The sequence below is a fragment of the Mandrillus leucophaeus genome, unplaced genomic scaffold, assembly GCF_000951045.1.
Source record: "Mandrillus leucophaeus isolate KB7577 unplaced genomic scaffold, Mleu.le_1.0 Scaffold208, whole genome shotgun sequence".
Classification (NCBI taxonomy): Eukaryota; Metazoa; Chordata; class Mammalia; order Primates; family Cercopithecidae; genus Mandrillus; species Mandrillus leucophaeus.
Window position 1 is genome coordinate 926,044 of NW_012102121.1, and position 15,165 is coordinate 941,208.

General features: G+C 42.5%; 1 pseudogene across 1 annotated transcript; it reads right to left on the minus strand.

The window, feature by feature from the left end:
* Nucleotides 1-12,159: 12,159 nt before the first annotated feature.
* LOC105539639 lies at nt 12,160-12,804 on the minus strand (annotated as a pseudogene). The gene has a single exon (XR_001006083.1). The product of XR_001006083.1 is annotated as an EKC/KEOPS complex subunit LAGE3 pseudogene (transcript).
* Nucleotides 12,805-15,165: the final 2,361 nt, after the last annotated feature.

Genomic DNA, 15,165 nt, shown 5'->3' on the forward strand with positions numbered 1-15,165 from the left:
AAAAAAAAAAAAAGAAAAGAAAAAAAGAAAGGCCTATCTGAGGAAAGGACAATTAAACTGAGTCCAGAAAGACAAAAAGGAAACAAACACATCAAGACTTGATGGCCAGGCGTGGTGGCTCAAGCCTGTAATCCCAGCACTTTGGGAGGCCAAGACGGGCGGATCACGAGGTCAGAAGATCGAGACCATCCTGCCTAACACGGTGAAACCCCGTCTCTACTAAAAAATACAAAAAAACTAGCCGGGCAAGGTGGTGGGCGCCTGTAGTCCCAGCTACTCGGGAGACTGAGGCAGGAGAATGGCGGGAACCTGGGAGGCGGAGCTTGCCGTGAGCCCAGATCGCGCCACTGCACTCCAGCCTGGGCGACAGAGCGAGACCCCGTCTCAAAAAAAAAAAAAGACTTGATGGAAGCATATTCTAGGTCTGTGATCCAAACTGAGGAAAGAGCATGTACAAAGGCCCAATAGCAGGGTTTTTAGATTATTTTTTTAGGGCTGCTAGAAGTCCAGTGGAGGTGAAAATCCAATGGAGTTAGTGAAAGAAAGATAAGGAGGCCTGAGCAAGGACAATAGTAAACCATTTAGGAACTGTATGTGGATTCATCATTCAATGAAAAACCCCTAAATAGTTAGTTAGGAAGTGACATATTTGATGTTCATTTTATGAAGGTCATTGTGGCTGCTGTGAGCAAGAATGGACTAGTGGGGATGGCAAAAGCAGAAAAGTGGAAAGCGGTTAGCAGTTTACTGATGCAGTGCAAAGGACACTGGCAGCCTGAACGAAGGGACAGAAGTTCACCGACTCAAGGGAGATTTGGGGGCAGCATCAGCTGGACAAGACAAAACATACTCTTTTCTGTAGGCAGTCCTAGGTCTGATGCCAAATCATAAAAGTTACTTAGTGGTGATAGAATGAAAATCCAGTGAAACATAAATTTAGCTGCATGTTTCGTATGTCCAAAATCTTCTTACTGCAAGAACTGCGATATTGCCTTCTCTGACCATATACAGGTCTAAAGTGGGGGATTTATGCTACTGAGAGTAATGAAAATGATGTTTAAAAAAAAAAAAAGTAGGTAAACATGTTTTCTCACCCCTAGGGTAAAACAACTTTGATGTGTGTACCACACTGTCTCCCCAACGCTCCCCAGCAAGACTGAGCCCAGGCTGCCCAGAGGGGTACCCTGCCTATCAACCCGTCTTCTTCTGGTTTCCTTCCCATCCCTGAATCACTTCTTCACTCACCTACTGGTAATTCTTGGGATCATCTCCAAAGTACTAGCATTCCAAATCCTTGTGACAGTGTCTGCTCTGGGGGAATCCAACCTAATGCACTCCTCCTATTTTCTAATGATATCATTTCATTTAGGTAAGTTAACCTCCTACTGCTTCCCAATTTCATTATGTCATGGCACAAAGATAAAATTCTAATATTTGCAGAACACATGGGGGTAAATCTGAGGGGAGGCCTACGAGGAGCTTGGTGAAAAAACTTTCCTTATGTTTTCTTTATAATTATATATAATAATGTAAATAAAAAACAAAGTATTGGGGAACATAATGTTGATTTTGGCTACATATCCAAGTAGAATATTTTTAGATTTTTTTCATGAGGAAATTGAGCATATTTCTGTAAATATAACCTTTATGACATTAAGGTTTCATGATAAAATAGCTATACAATTTCTAAGATTTTTTTTTTTTAATTAGAGACAGAGTCTCACTATGTTACCCAGGCTGGTCTCAAACTCTTGGCCTCAAGGAGTCCTCCAGCCTCGGCCTCCCAAAGTGCTGGAATTACAGGTGTGAACCACCACACACAGCTTCTGATTAAGTTTTTTTTTTTTTTTTAAGATGGAGTCTCACTCTGTCACCCAGGCTGGAGTACAGTGGCACAATCTTGGCTCACTGCAACCTCCACCTTCCTGGTTCAAGCAATTCTCCTGCCTCAGCCTCCCCCGTAGCTGGGATTACAGGCATGTGCCACCATGCCCAGCTAATTTTTGTATTTTTAGTAGAGACAGGGTTTTGCCATGTTGGCAAGGCTGGTATCGAACTTCTGACCTCAGGTGCCACACCCACCTCTACCTCCCAAAGTGGCGTGAGCCACCGCATAGGCCTGATTAAGATTTTTTAATGATAATCTTTTCAAATTCTTGGTAATCATACCTGTAATTGGGACACCAGTTGAGCAGTTCTGTTCTATACATCACAGTGTAAACATGATGATGTATCCATAAACTACACCCTGTAAATTCACTTTACAATCTTCCAACTATAATTTACACTCTATTATTTTCAACTCCCGCTTTTAGGACTGGTTAACTTCTCCCACTATGTGCTGATTTCTTGAATCTAACTCTTAACTCTTTCAAGGATCTAATTTTTAAGAGTTTAGGAGATGATTACTATAATCCCAAGCACTGACATTCATATCATTGGTGGTTTGTGTGAAAATTTTATTTCAATTCAGCAATGCTGATCTGTGTAAATCACAGATCTTATAGTGGTCTATCCTAAAACTTCTCATAAACCTTAAGAAGAAAGGCACAGGAATGCCTTCTAACTTACCTTGCTTTGCCTTCCACCACCTCTTTAGTCCCAGTCTTGTACCAGCAATATTGAACTTCTTACCCTTCCCCCACCTCAATACATCAGTATATTGAGTTCCTTGATGTTCATGCTATTCTCTCTGGAATGTTATTCTTTCTTTTCTCCCTAATTCACTCTTGCCCCCTCCAATCCAATCACACTGCAACTAAAAAAACTATTTCACACACCTATAATCCCAGCACTTTAGGAGGCCGAGGCAGGAAGACTGCTTGAGACCAGAAGTTTGAGACCAGGCTGGGCAACAAAGTGAGACCCCGTCTCTATAAAAAAATAAATAAATAACTTAGCCAGGCACGGTGGTATGTGCCTGTGATCCTGGCTACTTGGGAGACTGAGGAAAGAGGACTGCTTGAGCCCAGAAGTCCAAGACTGCAGTAAGCCATGATTATGCCACTCCAGCCCTCCAGCCCAGGCAACAGGGCGATACCCTGTGTCTAAAAAAAAAAAATAAGAAGGGAAAAAATATTTTTCAAAACACTAACAAACCTGGTCATGTCACTCCCCTGCTTAAATCTTTTACCAATGCTCAAATTAAGAATAAACTCCCTTGTTTGGTCAGTTTTACAGAAGTTCTTGTCCATCTCTCTAATCTCATCTACCACTCTCTCCTTGCCTATTTGCCCAATCACAGGGCCTTTCTTTCAATTTCTTAAACCCACTCAGTTAAGAATCTTGGGTTGAAACTTAGAAACTTCCTCTGGCTACTTTAAAGACTGATGAGGCTGCCTTCTGCACCATCTCCAAACCGTAAGAACCTTATAGTATCTGGGCCCTCAATCTCACAATCACAGACAGGCAACAGTAGTTCCCAGCACAGGAGGGCCTGGGCTCTTGGCACTGTCAGACCAGCTCCTCTTACTAGTCAAGTGGGAGAGACATGGCTATAGGAGCCCACACAGATACCCCAATCCCATAATCTCAGGGCCTTGGCCTCCAGTCAGATGAAACCAAAGCAACTCTAGTTCTCCATTGGCTGGTACATTCATTCATTCATTCAACTCTGAGCAACTTCTACATGTCAGGAATCACTCTAGGAGCTGGGGCTACCACGGTGAACAAAACAAAGTTCCTGCTTTTGCCAGGCGTGGCGGCTCACGCCTGTAATCCCAGCACTTTGGGAGGCTGAGGTGGGTGGATCACGTGAGGTCAGAAGTTCAAGACCAGCCTGCTCAACATGGTGAAACCCCGTCTCTACTAAATATACAAAAATTAGCCGGGCGCGGTGGCAGGTGCCTGTAATCCCAGCTACTCAGGAGGCTGAAGCAGAAGAATCGCTTGAACCTGGGAGGCAGAGGTTGCAGTGAGCTGAGATCATGCCATTGTGCTCCAGCCTGGGCAACAAGAGCGAAACTTCGTTCAAAAAAAAAAAAAAAAGTTCCTGCTTTCAAGGAGCTTACAATCTAAACAGGTGAAGCAGACCATAAGCAAAGAAAGATACAGGTCTTGTGAGGGTAAATGCTACAAAGAAAAAATTAGTGGGATACAGAAAGTGGTGAGGATGGCTGGGTGCGGTGACTAATGGCTGTAATCCCAGTACATTGGACAGCCAAGGCAGGTGGATTGCCTGAGCTCAGGAGTTCAAGACCAGCCTAGCCAACATAGTGAAGCCCCTTTTTTACTAACAAGTACAAAAATCAGCAGAGCGTGGTGGTGCATGCCTGTAATCCCAGTTACTTGGGAGGCTGAGGCATGAAAATTGCTTGAACCTGAGAGGGAGAGGTTGCAGTGAGCTGAGATTGTGCCACTGCACTACAGCCTCGGTGACAGAATGAGACTCTGTCTCAAAAAAAAAGAAAAAAAAATGGTGAGAATGTCTTGGTAGTGTGGAAGGCCTCTCTTAAGCACACACCTGAAAGACAACGAAAGTCATGTGGATATCTGGGTGAAATGAGGAACCATTAAAGGATTTTAATCAGTGGCGTGCCATATTTTTTAAAAGTTTACTCTAATTATTTTATGGCACCAGGATCTTAAAGAAAGGGAATGGTTTCCAATTCTGCATTTCTTTAAACTGTATCCATTAACCAAACACTGAGACTGCCTTCTCTGTGTCAGGCAGTGGGGTCCATGTTGAGTCAACAAGCCAGACACAGCCCCTCCCGTTAAGGAGCTTTCAGTCTAGTGAGGACAGTTGCAGCACACGCTCACCTTTCACAGCCTCAGCGCTGAGCTGTTCCACTCTCCCGAACTTGCAGTCCCCTTACTGCTAGTCTTTCCAATATTGCATTGCTGCTTTCTCCCACTTGTCTTTCTTACTGCACTTCAGACTGGACGTCCAGTGGCATTTTCCTGAGCATGGTTTGGTTCCTCTTGACAACAAATTTGAATGTCTACACATTTACACCATTCAGACAACCCTGAGACACTCCTACTTTGTCATTCTTTTCACAAGCAAAGCTCCAGCTCTCTATGTCAAAATAATACAATTTCATCAACTGTCTTCACCATACTTTTAACCACAGTAAAACTTCTGCTTTCATAGAATAATATTGCTCCTAAATTATGAGGCCTATAACAAAAATTTTAACCACTCTCCAAAGGGCTTTGATTCACAAGAGACCTTACTTTCAACCTGTGTGACTTCTTGGATATTTTAGAGAGAGAGGATATAGCATAAGTGATTAAAGAAAAAAAAAAAACACAAAATTTTTTAGAAAATGTATATTTAGCCTTTCTCTCTGTGGTAGCCAATTACTTTAGTAGACCTAATTGATTCTCGTACCTTCCAGAATTCCTACCCTTGCATAGTCCCCTTCCACATCGACTGGACTTGGCTAAGTGACTGGCTTTTGCCAATGGCACATTAACAAGCACAATGCAAGCAGAGCCTTAATAAATGCTTACACATTGTGGCCTATCCTCTTGGGGTGCGCTGTTCAAAGGATCCAGCTGCCATGCTGTAAGCCCAACTTAGCCACATGAAAGAGAACTGAGGTCCCAGCAGAGCTCCCAGCCAGTAACAGCCAGTATATGACTGACCCAGCTTGGAAGTGGGTCCTCCAGCCCTAGGGAAGCCACCCTAGCAGTTGCTACACAGAACAGAGATGTACTATCCAGGCTAAGCCCTGCCCCAACTGCGGAATTCTGAGCAAATAAATGATTGTTACCTTAAGTCACCAATTTTGAGGGCAGCTTGCTAAACAGCATTAGATAACCAGAACACTCCCTTTTTAAAAAAGGGTGAGGGCACTATTCCTACCATGTTCTGGAAGTCATAAGACTGTCTGAAATCTGGGTCAAGGCTCAACTTCCTAATAGAAGAGTTGCCTTATATACTTGTGTAAATGTTAGTTTAATGCCTGTGCCCCACTCATCCGTAAGCTCCATGAGAAAAGGGATTGTGTCTGTCACGGTCAACATTGTTTTACTGACCTAGAAAAGACCCTGACATATAGTAGGTACTCAATCAGTATTTTAGTAAATCAATGTAATGTTGATTTACTAGGTCTACTATTTCCTCTGTTTGAATAGGATAGTGATTTCTATGACCATTATTATTATTAGGAAACATTTACATGTTTATTTACATGTAGATACTCTTCTGCACACTTCGTACATGTTAACTCATTTACTCTTCACAATAACTCTATGAGCTAGATACTATTATGATCCAATTTTACAGATAAGGAAATTGAGGCACAGAAAAAATAAGGAACTTGTTTGTGGTGGGGCCAGGATTCAGTTTCCAGAATTCGTATTGTTAGCTACTACAGTGCCTTTCCCAGTTTCCTGTCCTAGATCTGACAGTGCCATTGCTGTTGAAGAAAGAAAAAGGTAAAGTTACACAACAGAAGATGAACAGTTATCTTCATCACAACTTCTTCACAATGAAGACATCATCATCACTAGGCAGGTAGAAAGCTGCTCACGGGACCAAGATCCTGCTTCAAAATGCCTTTTCAATGTGAGTGATAACAGGGAGATGAAAGTCACTAATGACAGGTCGGGGCAACCACCAGGAAGAAGGACTTTTACATCAGGCCTCACCCCTAGGGCTCTAACTCTGGCAGCTAAAAATAACAACTCCAACCTATGCACTCAACCCAACCCCAATCTCCCAAGAGGAGTGGAAAGAGCCCCAGTCGGTAGCTGCTAATTTAGTGCAGAGTCCCTTTTAATGCTGGTACTACTGTGGCCTGTGTCTAGGTCTTCCCAATGCTCAGCACAGAAACTGATGGCAAAGGTCTACCCTGGCACCATTACCAGCCCTGCCTCTGCTCCAAGGGACAACCTGGATGTAGGATTCTAAGCCAGTAGCACTCTTAAGTTTACCTGAGGATTGACCTCTCAGTGTGGTAAGTACAGGACTTTCTTGACGCACCACCACTAGCCACCATCAGCAAGTATGTACAAACACCCCTGGCCTCACTCCCATATTTGAAGAAGATGAGGGAAATTTAACAAAAAAATATCTAAAGGGCACTTTATTAGAAATCATGGTAGGTGGTAGAAAATGGCAGTTTAACCCAACAGTAGAAAAAATATTCCACAGCTGTACCACTTAACAGCTTAACAAAAGTATGCCTAGCTGGGGAGCAGGACATCCTTAACAAAAGTATGCCTAGCTGGGGAGCTACAGTTCTTAATAAAAGGATGCATAGCTGCGGAGCAGAACACCAGGTCTTGGTAATCAAGGGAGTCGCCCTAGAGGGAGTCCTTAAACTGGGTCTTGTCCATTAGACATTCACTCAACAAACACTTCTTGACACGTGCTATATGCCAATTACTAAACTAGGTGCTGGAGATAAAACATTGTTAAGCCATGATCACCAAGACAGTCACCCTAGAAGCATTGCTGTAGCTCAGCAAATTGCCCTTTGTTGTGCTTCCATCAGAGGCATCCCTCTGCACTGGTCACCCAGTCAGGGATACTGTCAAGGACACTGCTCCTCACATAACACAATGTGCTCTTTATAAGCATCCCTGGGAGACATTCCAATCTGATCTCCATTCCAGGAATAGTTTTACCTCTCCAGAGTACTGGATTTATGTTTTATCTTCAGATATCATGAATTGTGGGACCAATGAGGTTTTCAGCTTAGAGACAAATTCATGGCCCAGCTGCAGCAAATGTGAAGGTCATTCTTCTGTGCATTTTAGCTTTGTCTCTGGTTCCATTTTGTTACTACCCATGTTTTTACTTTCTTCGTTCTCCACACTTTTAATGTATGGCATCTTGGGGGTCTATTATCTCTGTTTATTTGTTGTATCCTTAGAAGTGGCTGTGAACCCTTCTGGAAGAAAGCATTGCCTTCCATGTTTATAATACAGTATACATATTTGCATAAATGCTATGATGGAGGTGTGTACACTGGGTGATGTGGGAACACAAATAATAATGCCTTATTAATTATCAAAGGCATTAGAGAAGATCCTGCATAAGGGTCACTGCTTGAGTTGTATTTTCTTTTCTTTTTTTTTGAGATGGAGCCTCACGTGATTGCCCAGGCTGGAATGCAATGATGCAATCTCAGCTCACTGAACCTCCACCTCCTGGGTTCAAGTGATTCTCCTGCCTCAGCCTCCCAAGTAGCTGGAATTACAGCCACATACCACCATGCCCTGCTAATTTTTGTATTTTTAGTAGAGACAGGATTTCACCATGTTGGCCAGGCTGGTCTTGAACTCCTGGCCTCATGATCTGCCTGCCTCAGCCTCCCAAAGTGCTGGGATTACAGGTGTGAGCCACCACGCCCAGCCTGTATTTTCTTTTGTTCTGTATTTTGTTGAGGATGTCACAACACACCAATCTTCAAACAAGTTTGCTGCCACATGCATGCAAGAAAACTTTTTTTTAATCTTACAGAGTAGATTTTGGTGTTATATCATGGGCTTATAGGACACCACTGAAGTTGTTTGTAATTAATCAAAGCTATTTCCATGATAGTTTCATCAGTTTTTTTCTGACAAGATTATGGGGCAAAACAATTCACATCTGCATCTGAATTTTTGTGCAGGGAAGGAAATTCAGATGAAATATCAAACAAGTTAGAATACATTTGACAACAAAGTGAGGTGAAGAATTAAAATAATTATCTAGAAGATGGATATACACAAAATGTTATCAACAGAATTTTTTAAATAAATGATGCCAAATGGGATTTAGGAATTTGTATTATTTAAACCAAAAGTCTGAGATTTTGAAGGGCTATTACAAGTCATTTTGTTTAGTCTTATATCTGTGCAGCAGTATTCTTCCTGAATTCTTTCCACTTTTCAGGTATATTCCCAACCTTGGAGTTTCCCGCGATGGTGTGATTGCCTATGTAAGAACAGGGTGAAAGTACTGTTGCTGACACAACATCTGAAGTACGCTGAACCAGCAGATAATCTCTCAATGCACTCAATTTTAGCTCCTTTTTTTCTTAAGTGTTTTAGCCATATAAAAATTCATTTCAACAAACAGCACACAGAAGATCTCAAGAAATAGGTCAGGATCTCGTAAATGAAACATTCCAGTTCACAAAAAAGACAGCAATAAACATGTTTACTGCACATCCTTTCACTCTTCAGTAGTATAAAACATTACAACCATCTTCCTTTAGGTTTAAAAAAATAAAGGAAAGAAAAAGTAAACCAAATGTACCTCATGACTTCTTTCGGCTCTCTACCAGGCCTGAACTTTAAAGACAACACTATTTTGTCTCTGTATTGAGGAAAATTGTAGACTTTTAACTTAGAGTGACTAAATAGAATGCATTACTCTCCCCCATTTTTTCAGAATTAAAAAAAAAACATAAAAACAAAACTATCTAAAAAGTACTGCTAAGAGGAAAGTCTACTCTGAGCTCAGCAATTAGGCACACTGATGTTTGCTAGAGGAGGGCAGCCCAGGCAGGCAGAAAAATCACTGGACTGTGTAGTACTGGGCTGGACGTTTTAAGAAGGCAGGCACCATCTCCGCTTTTTCACAACTATATGCCCAGTACCTGGCACAAATTCTGGCACAATGCGTATTCATTCACAATTTATTGAGTACCAACTCTGTACCAGGCAGTGTTCTAGATGCTTAGGATATATTATAAAACAAAACAGACAAAAATTTCTGTCCAAAAGGAAAACTGTTCCTCTATTCATAATACTTTGGACCAAATGTCAAGGGTGGAGGGGCTTCAAACTAAGCAATTCTCTAATTCTCTGCAGACACCAACTGGGTGTCCTACAATTTAATTCAATCCGGACACTAATTATCCAACATTATTGCATATCCCACAGGTTAAGGGCTCAGTCTCACAAGACTGCCCCCAACTTGAGATACCAACAGCAAGTCCAGGGTCTCCTGTACTTCTGATAGACTGGCTATGAATGGGGGGTGTCTTCATGTATTTCAGCTGTTATAACATACCATTAACTGGGGAGCTTACAAACACCAAAACTTATTTCTCAGTTGTATAAGCTGCAAAGTCCAGGATCAAAGCACCAGATGAATGGGTGTCTGGTGAGGGCCTCTTTCCTGGTTTGTAGACACAGCTGTGTCCTCACGTGCCAGAAGGAACTCACAAGCTCTCCTGGGTTTCTTTTATAAGGCCACTAATCCCATGACGTAGTCACTTCCCAAAGGTCCCATCTCTGAATATCATCAACTTGGGGATTTCCATTTTATGAAGTCCAATAGGATACGAACATTCAGACCACAGTGCAGAGATTCCCACAACCGCCTCCTTAGGTTCAATAACTTGCTAGAGCAGCTCACAGAACTTAGAAATAACCTTTACATTTCTCAGTTTGGGGAAGGGATATGGACCTTCAAAAGGCCCTCTCCAGGAGCTCAATCCTTCCAACACCAACCTGGAAGCTCTCCAAACCCCTTTGGATAGGGTTTTTTAAAATTGAGGCTTCATTATGTAAGCATGATTGATTAAGTCATTGCCCAATGGTAATCTCCTGCCCCTCTCTCCTCCCTGGAGGTCATGGCTTGAGGCTGAAAGTCCCAACCCTCCAATCACATGGTTACTTCCCGTAGCAACCAGCACCCCCCTTCCGCCCTCCCCACCGTTCTTTGAGGCTCTCCAAAAGTCACTTCATTAATATAAACTCAGATGTGATTGAAAGGGGTTATGAATAACAAGATACCACTTTCATCATTTAGGAAATGTCAAGGGTTTTAGGACCTCTGGCCAGGAGTCACAAATGAAAACCAAACTTTTATTTTTCATTTAATTTTTTTTTTTTTTTTTGAGATAAAGTCTCACTCTGTCACCCAGGCTGGAGAGCAGTGGCACGATCTCGGCTCACTACAACCTCCGCCTACTGGGTTTACGTGATTCTCCTGCCTCAGTCTCCTGAGTAGCTGGGATTACAGGCACGTGCCACTTCATTTTGGCTAATTTTTGTATTTTTAGTAAATATGAGGTTTCACCATCTCTACTAAGATGGGAGGCCGAGGCGGGCGGATCACCTGAGGTCAGGAGTTCGAGACCAGCCTGACCAACATGGTGAAACCTCATCTCTATTAAGAATACAAAAATTGGCCAGATGTGGTGGCAGGCGCCTGTAATCCCAGCTACGTGGGAGGCTGAGGCAGAAAAATCGCTTGAACCCAGGAGGCAGAGGTTGCAGTGAGCCGAGATTGCGCCATTGCACTCCAGCCTGGGGGACAAGAGCAAGACTTTGTCTCAAAAAAAAAAAAAAGAAAAGAAAAAAGGCACATACTTGCCCGGGCACTGTGGCTCACGCCTATAATCCCAGCACTCTGGCAGGCCGAGGTGGGTGGATCACAAGGTCAGGAGCTCGAGACCAGCCTGGCCAACATAGTGAAACCCTACCTCTACTAAAAATACAAAAAATTAGCCAGGCGTGGTGGCAGACACCTGTAATCCCAGCTACTGGGGAGGCTGAGGCAGGAGAATCGCTGGAACCCAGGAGGCAGAGGTTGCAGTGAGCCGAGATTGCACCACTGCACTCCAGCCTGGGCGACAGGGCAAGACTCTGTCTCAAAAAAAAAAAAAAAAGTATGTACTCCTCAAAACTGTCAAGGTCCTTAAAAATAAGTGAAGTCTGAGAAACTCTCACAGTCAAGAAGAGACTAAGGAGACATGACAACTCAAAGTAATGTGGTGTCCTGGGTGGGATCCTGGAACAGAAAAGGGAAAAACTAAGGAAACCCAAATAAAGAACGAACTTTAGTTAATAATAATGTATTAATGTTGATTAATTAGTTGTGGAACTATACCATTTTAATGTAAATTTTCACAATAGGGAAGACGGAATGCTGGATAATGGGAACTCTGCACTACCCTGACAACTTTTCTGCAAATCTAAAACTACTCTTAAATAAAAAGTTTAGTTTAAAAAAAATGAGGGGTGGCGAGTGGGGGTAGGAATGAAGGAGAGTTCATAAAGACTGAAATTGTATATAGTCAGAGAGGTAAGAGAAGAACTAGAACAAATTGGTGATACTCAAAAAATAAATAAATAAATAAAAATCTGGCCCTAGTTAATTAAAAACTAAATATTCCAAGAAACTTAAATTTATACAAACATAAAAAACAGCATTTTAGTTAGGATTTACTTTCCACTTTGTGCTGATAAAAATTTTTCTTTTTGTAATAGTAGCTCAGTTTTATTTTCTGTGGTAACAAACATTTAAGAACCAGATAAAACAAGGGGCCCCTCAGTATCCTAAGGCCAGTACAGGCCGACCATGAGGCCCTTCCAGGAAAGTAGCAACTATGGGAATTCCCTGCCCTAGGGAAGAATGGATGCACTGCCTAGGAGGAGACGCAAGGTTAGACCACGCCCCATTTTGCCAGACCAGGCTTAGCGGGAAATGGGGGGCCCAAAGTGCTGCATGGTCTGCACCACCAGAGAAAGATGGTCGAGAAAGTTGATAACGGAAATTCGGAGCAGGCGACAGTCTTCAGCTTCCCAGCGGACGGCCAAGATCCTGCCGCTCACTGCGAGATTCTTCCCAACCACCCTTTGGTGGGGCTCAGCATCTGGAGCCAGGGACCCACGGGCAATTTCCGCCTCTAAAGGGGTCGGGAAAGGCACGCTGAGGGTGAATACGTGTGGCCGCATTCCTGGCCCCCTGGCCACAGACGTGGCGTCTCTGCCAGGACCTGAGGCGTGAGGTGGGGGAGCTCCGCCTGCTGGAGCTGCCGCTGTGTCCGCGCCACCGGGGCAGCTGTGGTCACCCTGGCTATCCCTGCAGTTGGTGCTTCCGCCTGCGTCTGCATCCGCGTCCCGCATGACCCGCCGCCGCCGCTCCGACTCCTTTTCTTTTTAAATTAAAGAAAAAAGTATAGCTGTAGTTCTACTCACTCAAACCTGGACTCACCTTTTCCTTCACCCAATTTTGCTCCTACCCTGGCCTCTTCCTCCTCTTCCTCCTTCCAGGCTCCCTATCCCAGGAAGCATCTCCAACCATCCTCTTGCTCAAGCCAGAAAGCTGGAAGTCATTCCTCCTCCTCCCCACCTATGCATCGTCACCACGACTCCACCCGAAGACTTTATATGTTTTTATATTTGTATTTATTTTTCTCCCTCTCCATTTCTTCTATTTAGGCCTCATCACTTCTGATCTGATTGCTCACCATAAAAACCTGCTAAGAATCCAACCTTCATATTAGCACCCAAGTGATTATTGTAAAATGTAATCAAATCGGCTGTAAAACAAGGGTTACTGTAAGGATTACAATATGGCAACATTTGTAGTGTTTAGCGCAGCACCTGACAGGTCCTCACAAAAGAGAGAAAAGATGAGGAAAGAGAAAAGAAACAAAAAGTCAGCTGTTACAGGTTATATCACCCCATCCCTAAAATTCCCCAGTGTCTCTCAAGAGCCTTCAAAATAAAATTCAAACTTTTTAGCATAATGCCCAAGCCCTTATTATTTGGCTCCTGCCAGGCCTCCAGCCATCTCCAGCTACCTCTATGAACACTTATGGCCATGTGGTTATTGAAAGTTATTGGCCAGGCATGGTGGCTCACGCCTGTAATTCCAGCACTTTGGGAGGCCGAGGCAGGCGGATCACCTGAGGTTGGGAGTTCAAGACTAGCCTGACCAACATGGAGAAACTCTGTTTTACTAAAAAATACAAAATTAGCCAGGCGTGGTGGTGCATGCCTGTAATCCCAGCTACTCAGGAGGCTGAGGCAGGAGAATCACTTGAATCCAAGAGGCGGAGGTTGCAGTGAGCCAAGATGGCTCCATTGCACTCCAGCCTGGGCAAAAAGAGAGAAACTCCATCTCCAAAAAAAAAAAAAGAAAGTATGAAGTATCCCACTGAAAAAAAATATAATGGTAAGAAAAGCCATCCGTGACAGCAACAATAAAAAATACCTAGTAACACATTTAAGAAGAAATGATGAGGACCTAGTTAAAAAAATGAAGAAAGTAAATATACAGTTATATGTTCATAAGTAGGAAGATTCAACATTCTAAACATGTTAATTCTCTTCAAACTGATACATAAAATCACTGTAATCACAATAAAACTCACAATGGGATTTGGGGGGAATCGGCCAGAAATATTCCCAAGTTCCTCTGGAAGAATAAACATACTCAAAAAATGCAAGGAATATTCTAAAAAGCAAGAACAATGAAGGGAAGTAGTACCATGTATTTCAGTGGAAATTTAGTATACATTAAAAGTGGTGGCCAGCTGTGGTGGCTCACGCCTGTAATACCAGCACTTTGGGAGGCCAAGGCAGGAGAACTGCTTGAGCCCAGGAGTTCAAGAACAGCCTGGGCAACATAGGAAGACTCTGTCTCTACACACACACACACAAAAGTTGGGGGGCACATTTCATATTAGTCAGGAAAAATAAGATTAGTATTAGACAAACTAGCTTGCCATCTGGAGAAAAATAAAGATCAGTTACTTACAAATAATCCTCAGTCCTTACAGCAAAATAACTTCTAGATGGAATAAAAAATGTAAGTTTAAAATAGAACAATGATTCCAGATGCAATGGCAGGTGTTTGTAGTCCCAAGTACTGAAGAGGCTGAGGCAGGAGAATCACTTGAGCCTAGGAGTTCGAGTCCAGCCTGGGCAACACATCAAGGCTGTTAATTAAAAACAAACAAAAAAGGAAACAATGAAAGTACTAGACGTAACCTGTAAACCTGGGACAATAGATTTATATCTATAATGCTAGACTGGTGAAGGGGAAGGTGGAGAGAAGAAAAAGGCCAAAAAGGAAGAGTCACAACTTACCTACATAAAAATTAAAATCTTTATATGGCCCAAAAATATATATATATAGATACTAAGTAAAAAGCTAACAATATACTAAAGAAAATAATTGTAACACATGACAGACTAATATCTATCCCTAAAAGTGCTACTATTAAAATAGTGGTATTACACCACAGAAAAATGGTAAAATAATATGAACAGTTGACAGGAGAGTCAGTAAACATTTAAAACATGGTTAAACTTACTAATAAAGAAACTCGAAACAATAAAATATCACTTTTTATCTCCAAGTTTAGCAAAGATTTTCACAACAAAAGGTAGAATCCCTCATACTGGCAAGGCCTACTCACACATTGCTGGAAGCAGTTACAAACCAATAGGGAAACTTATTTATTACAATTTTAAATC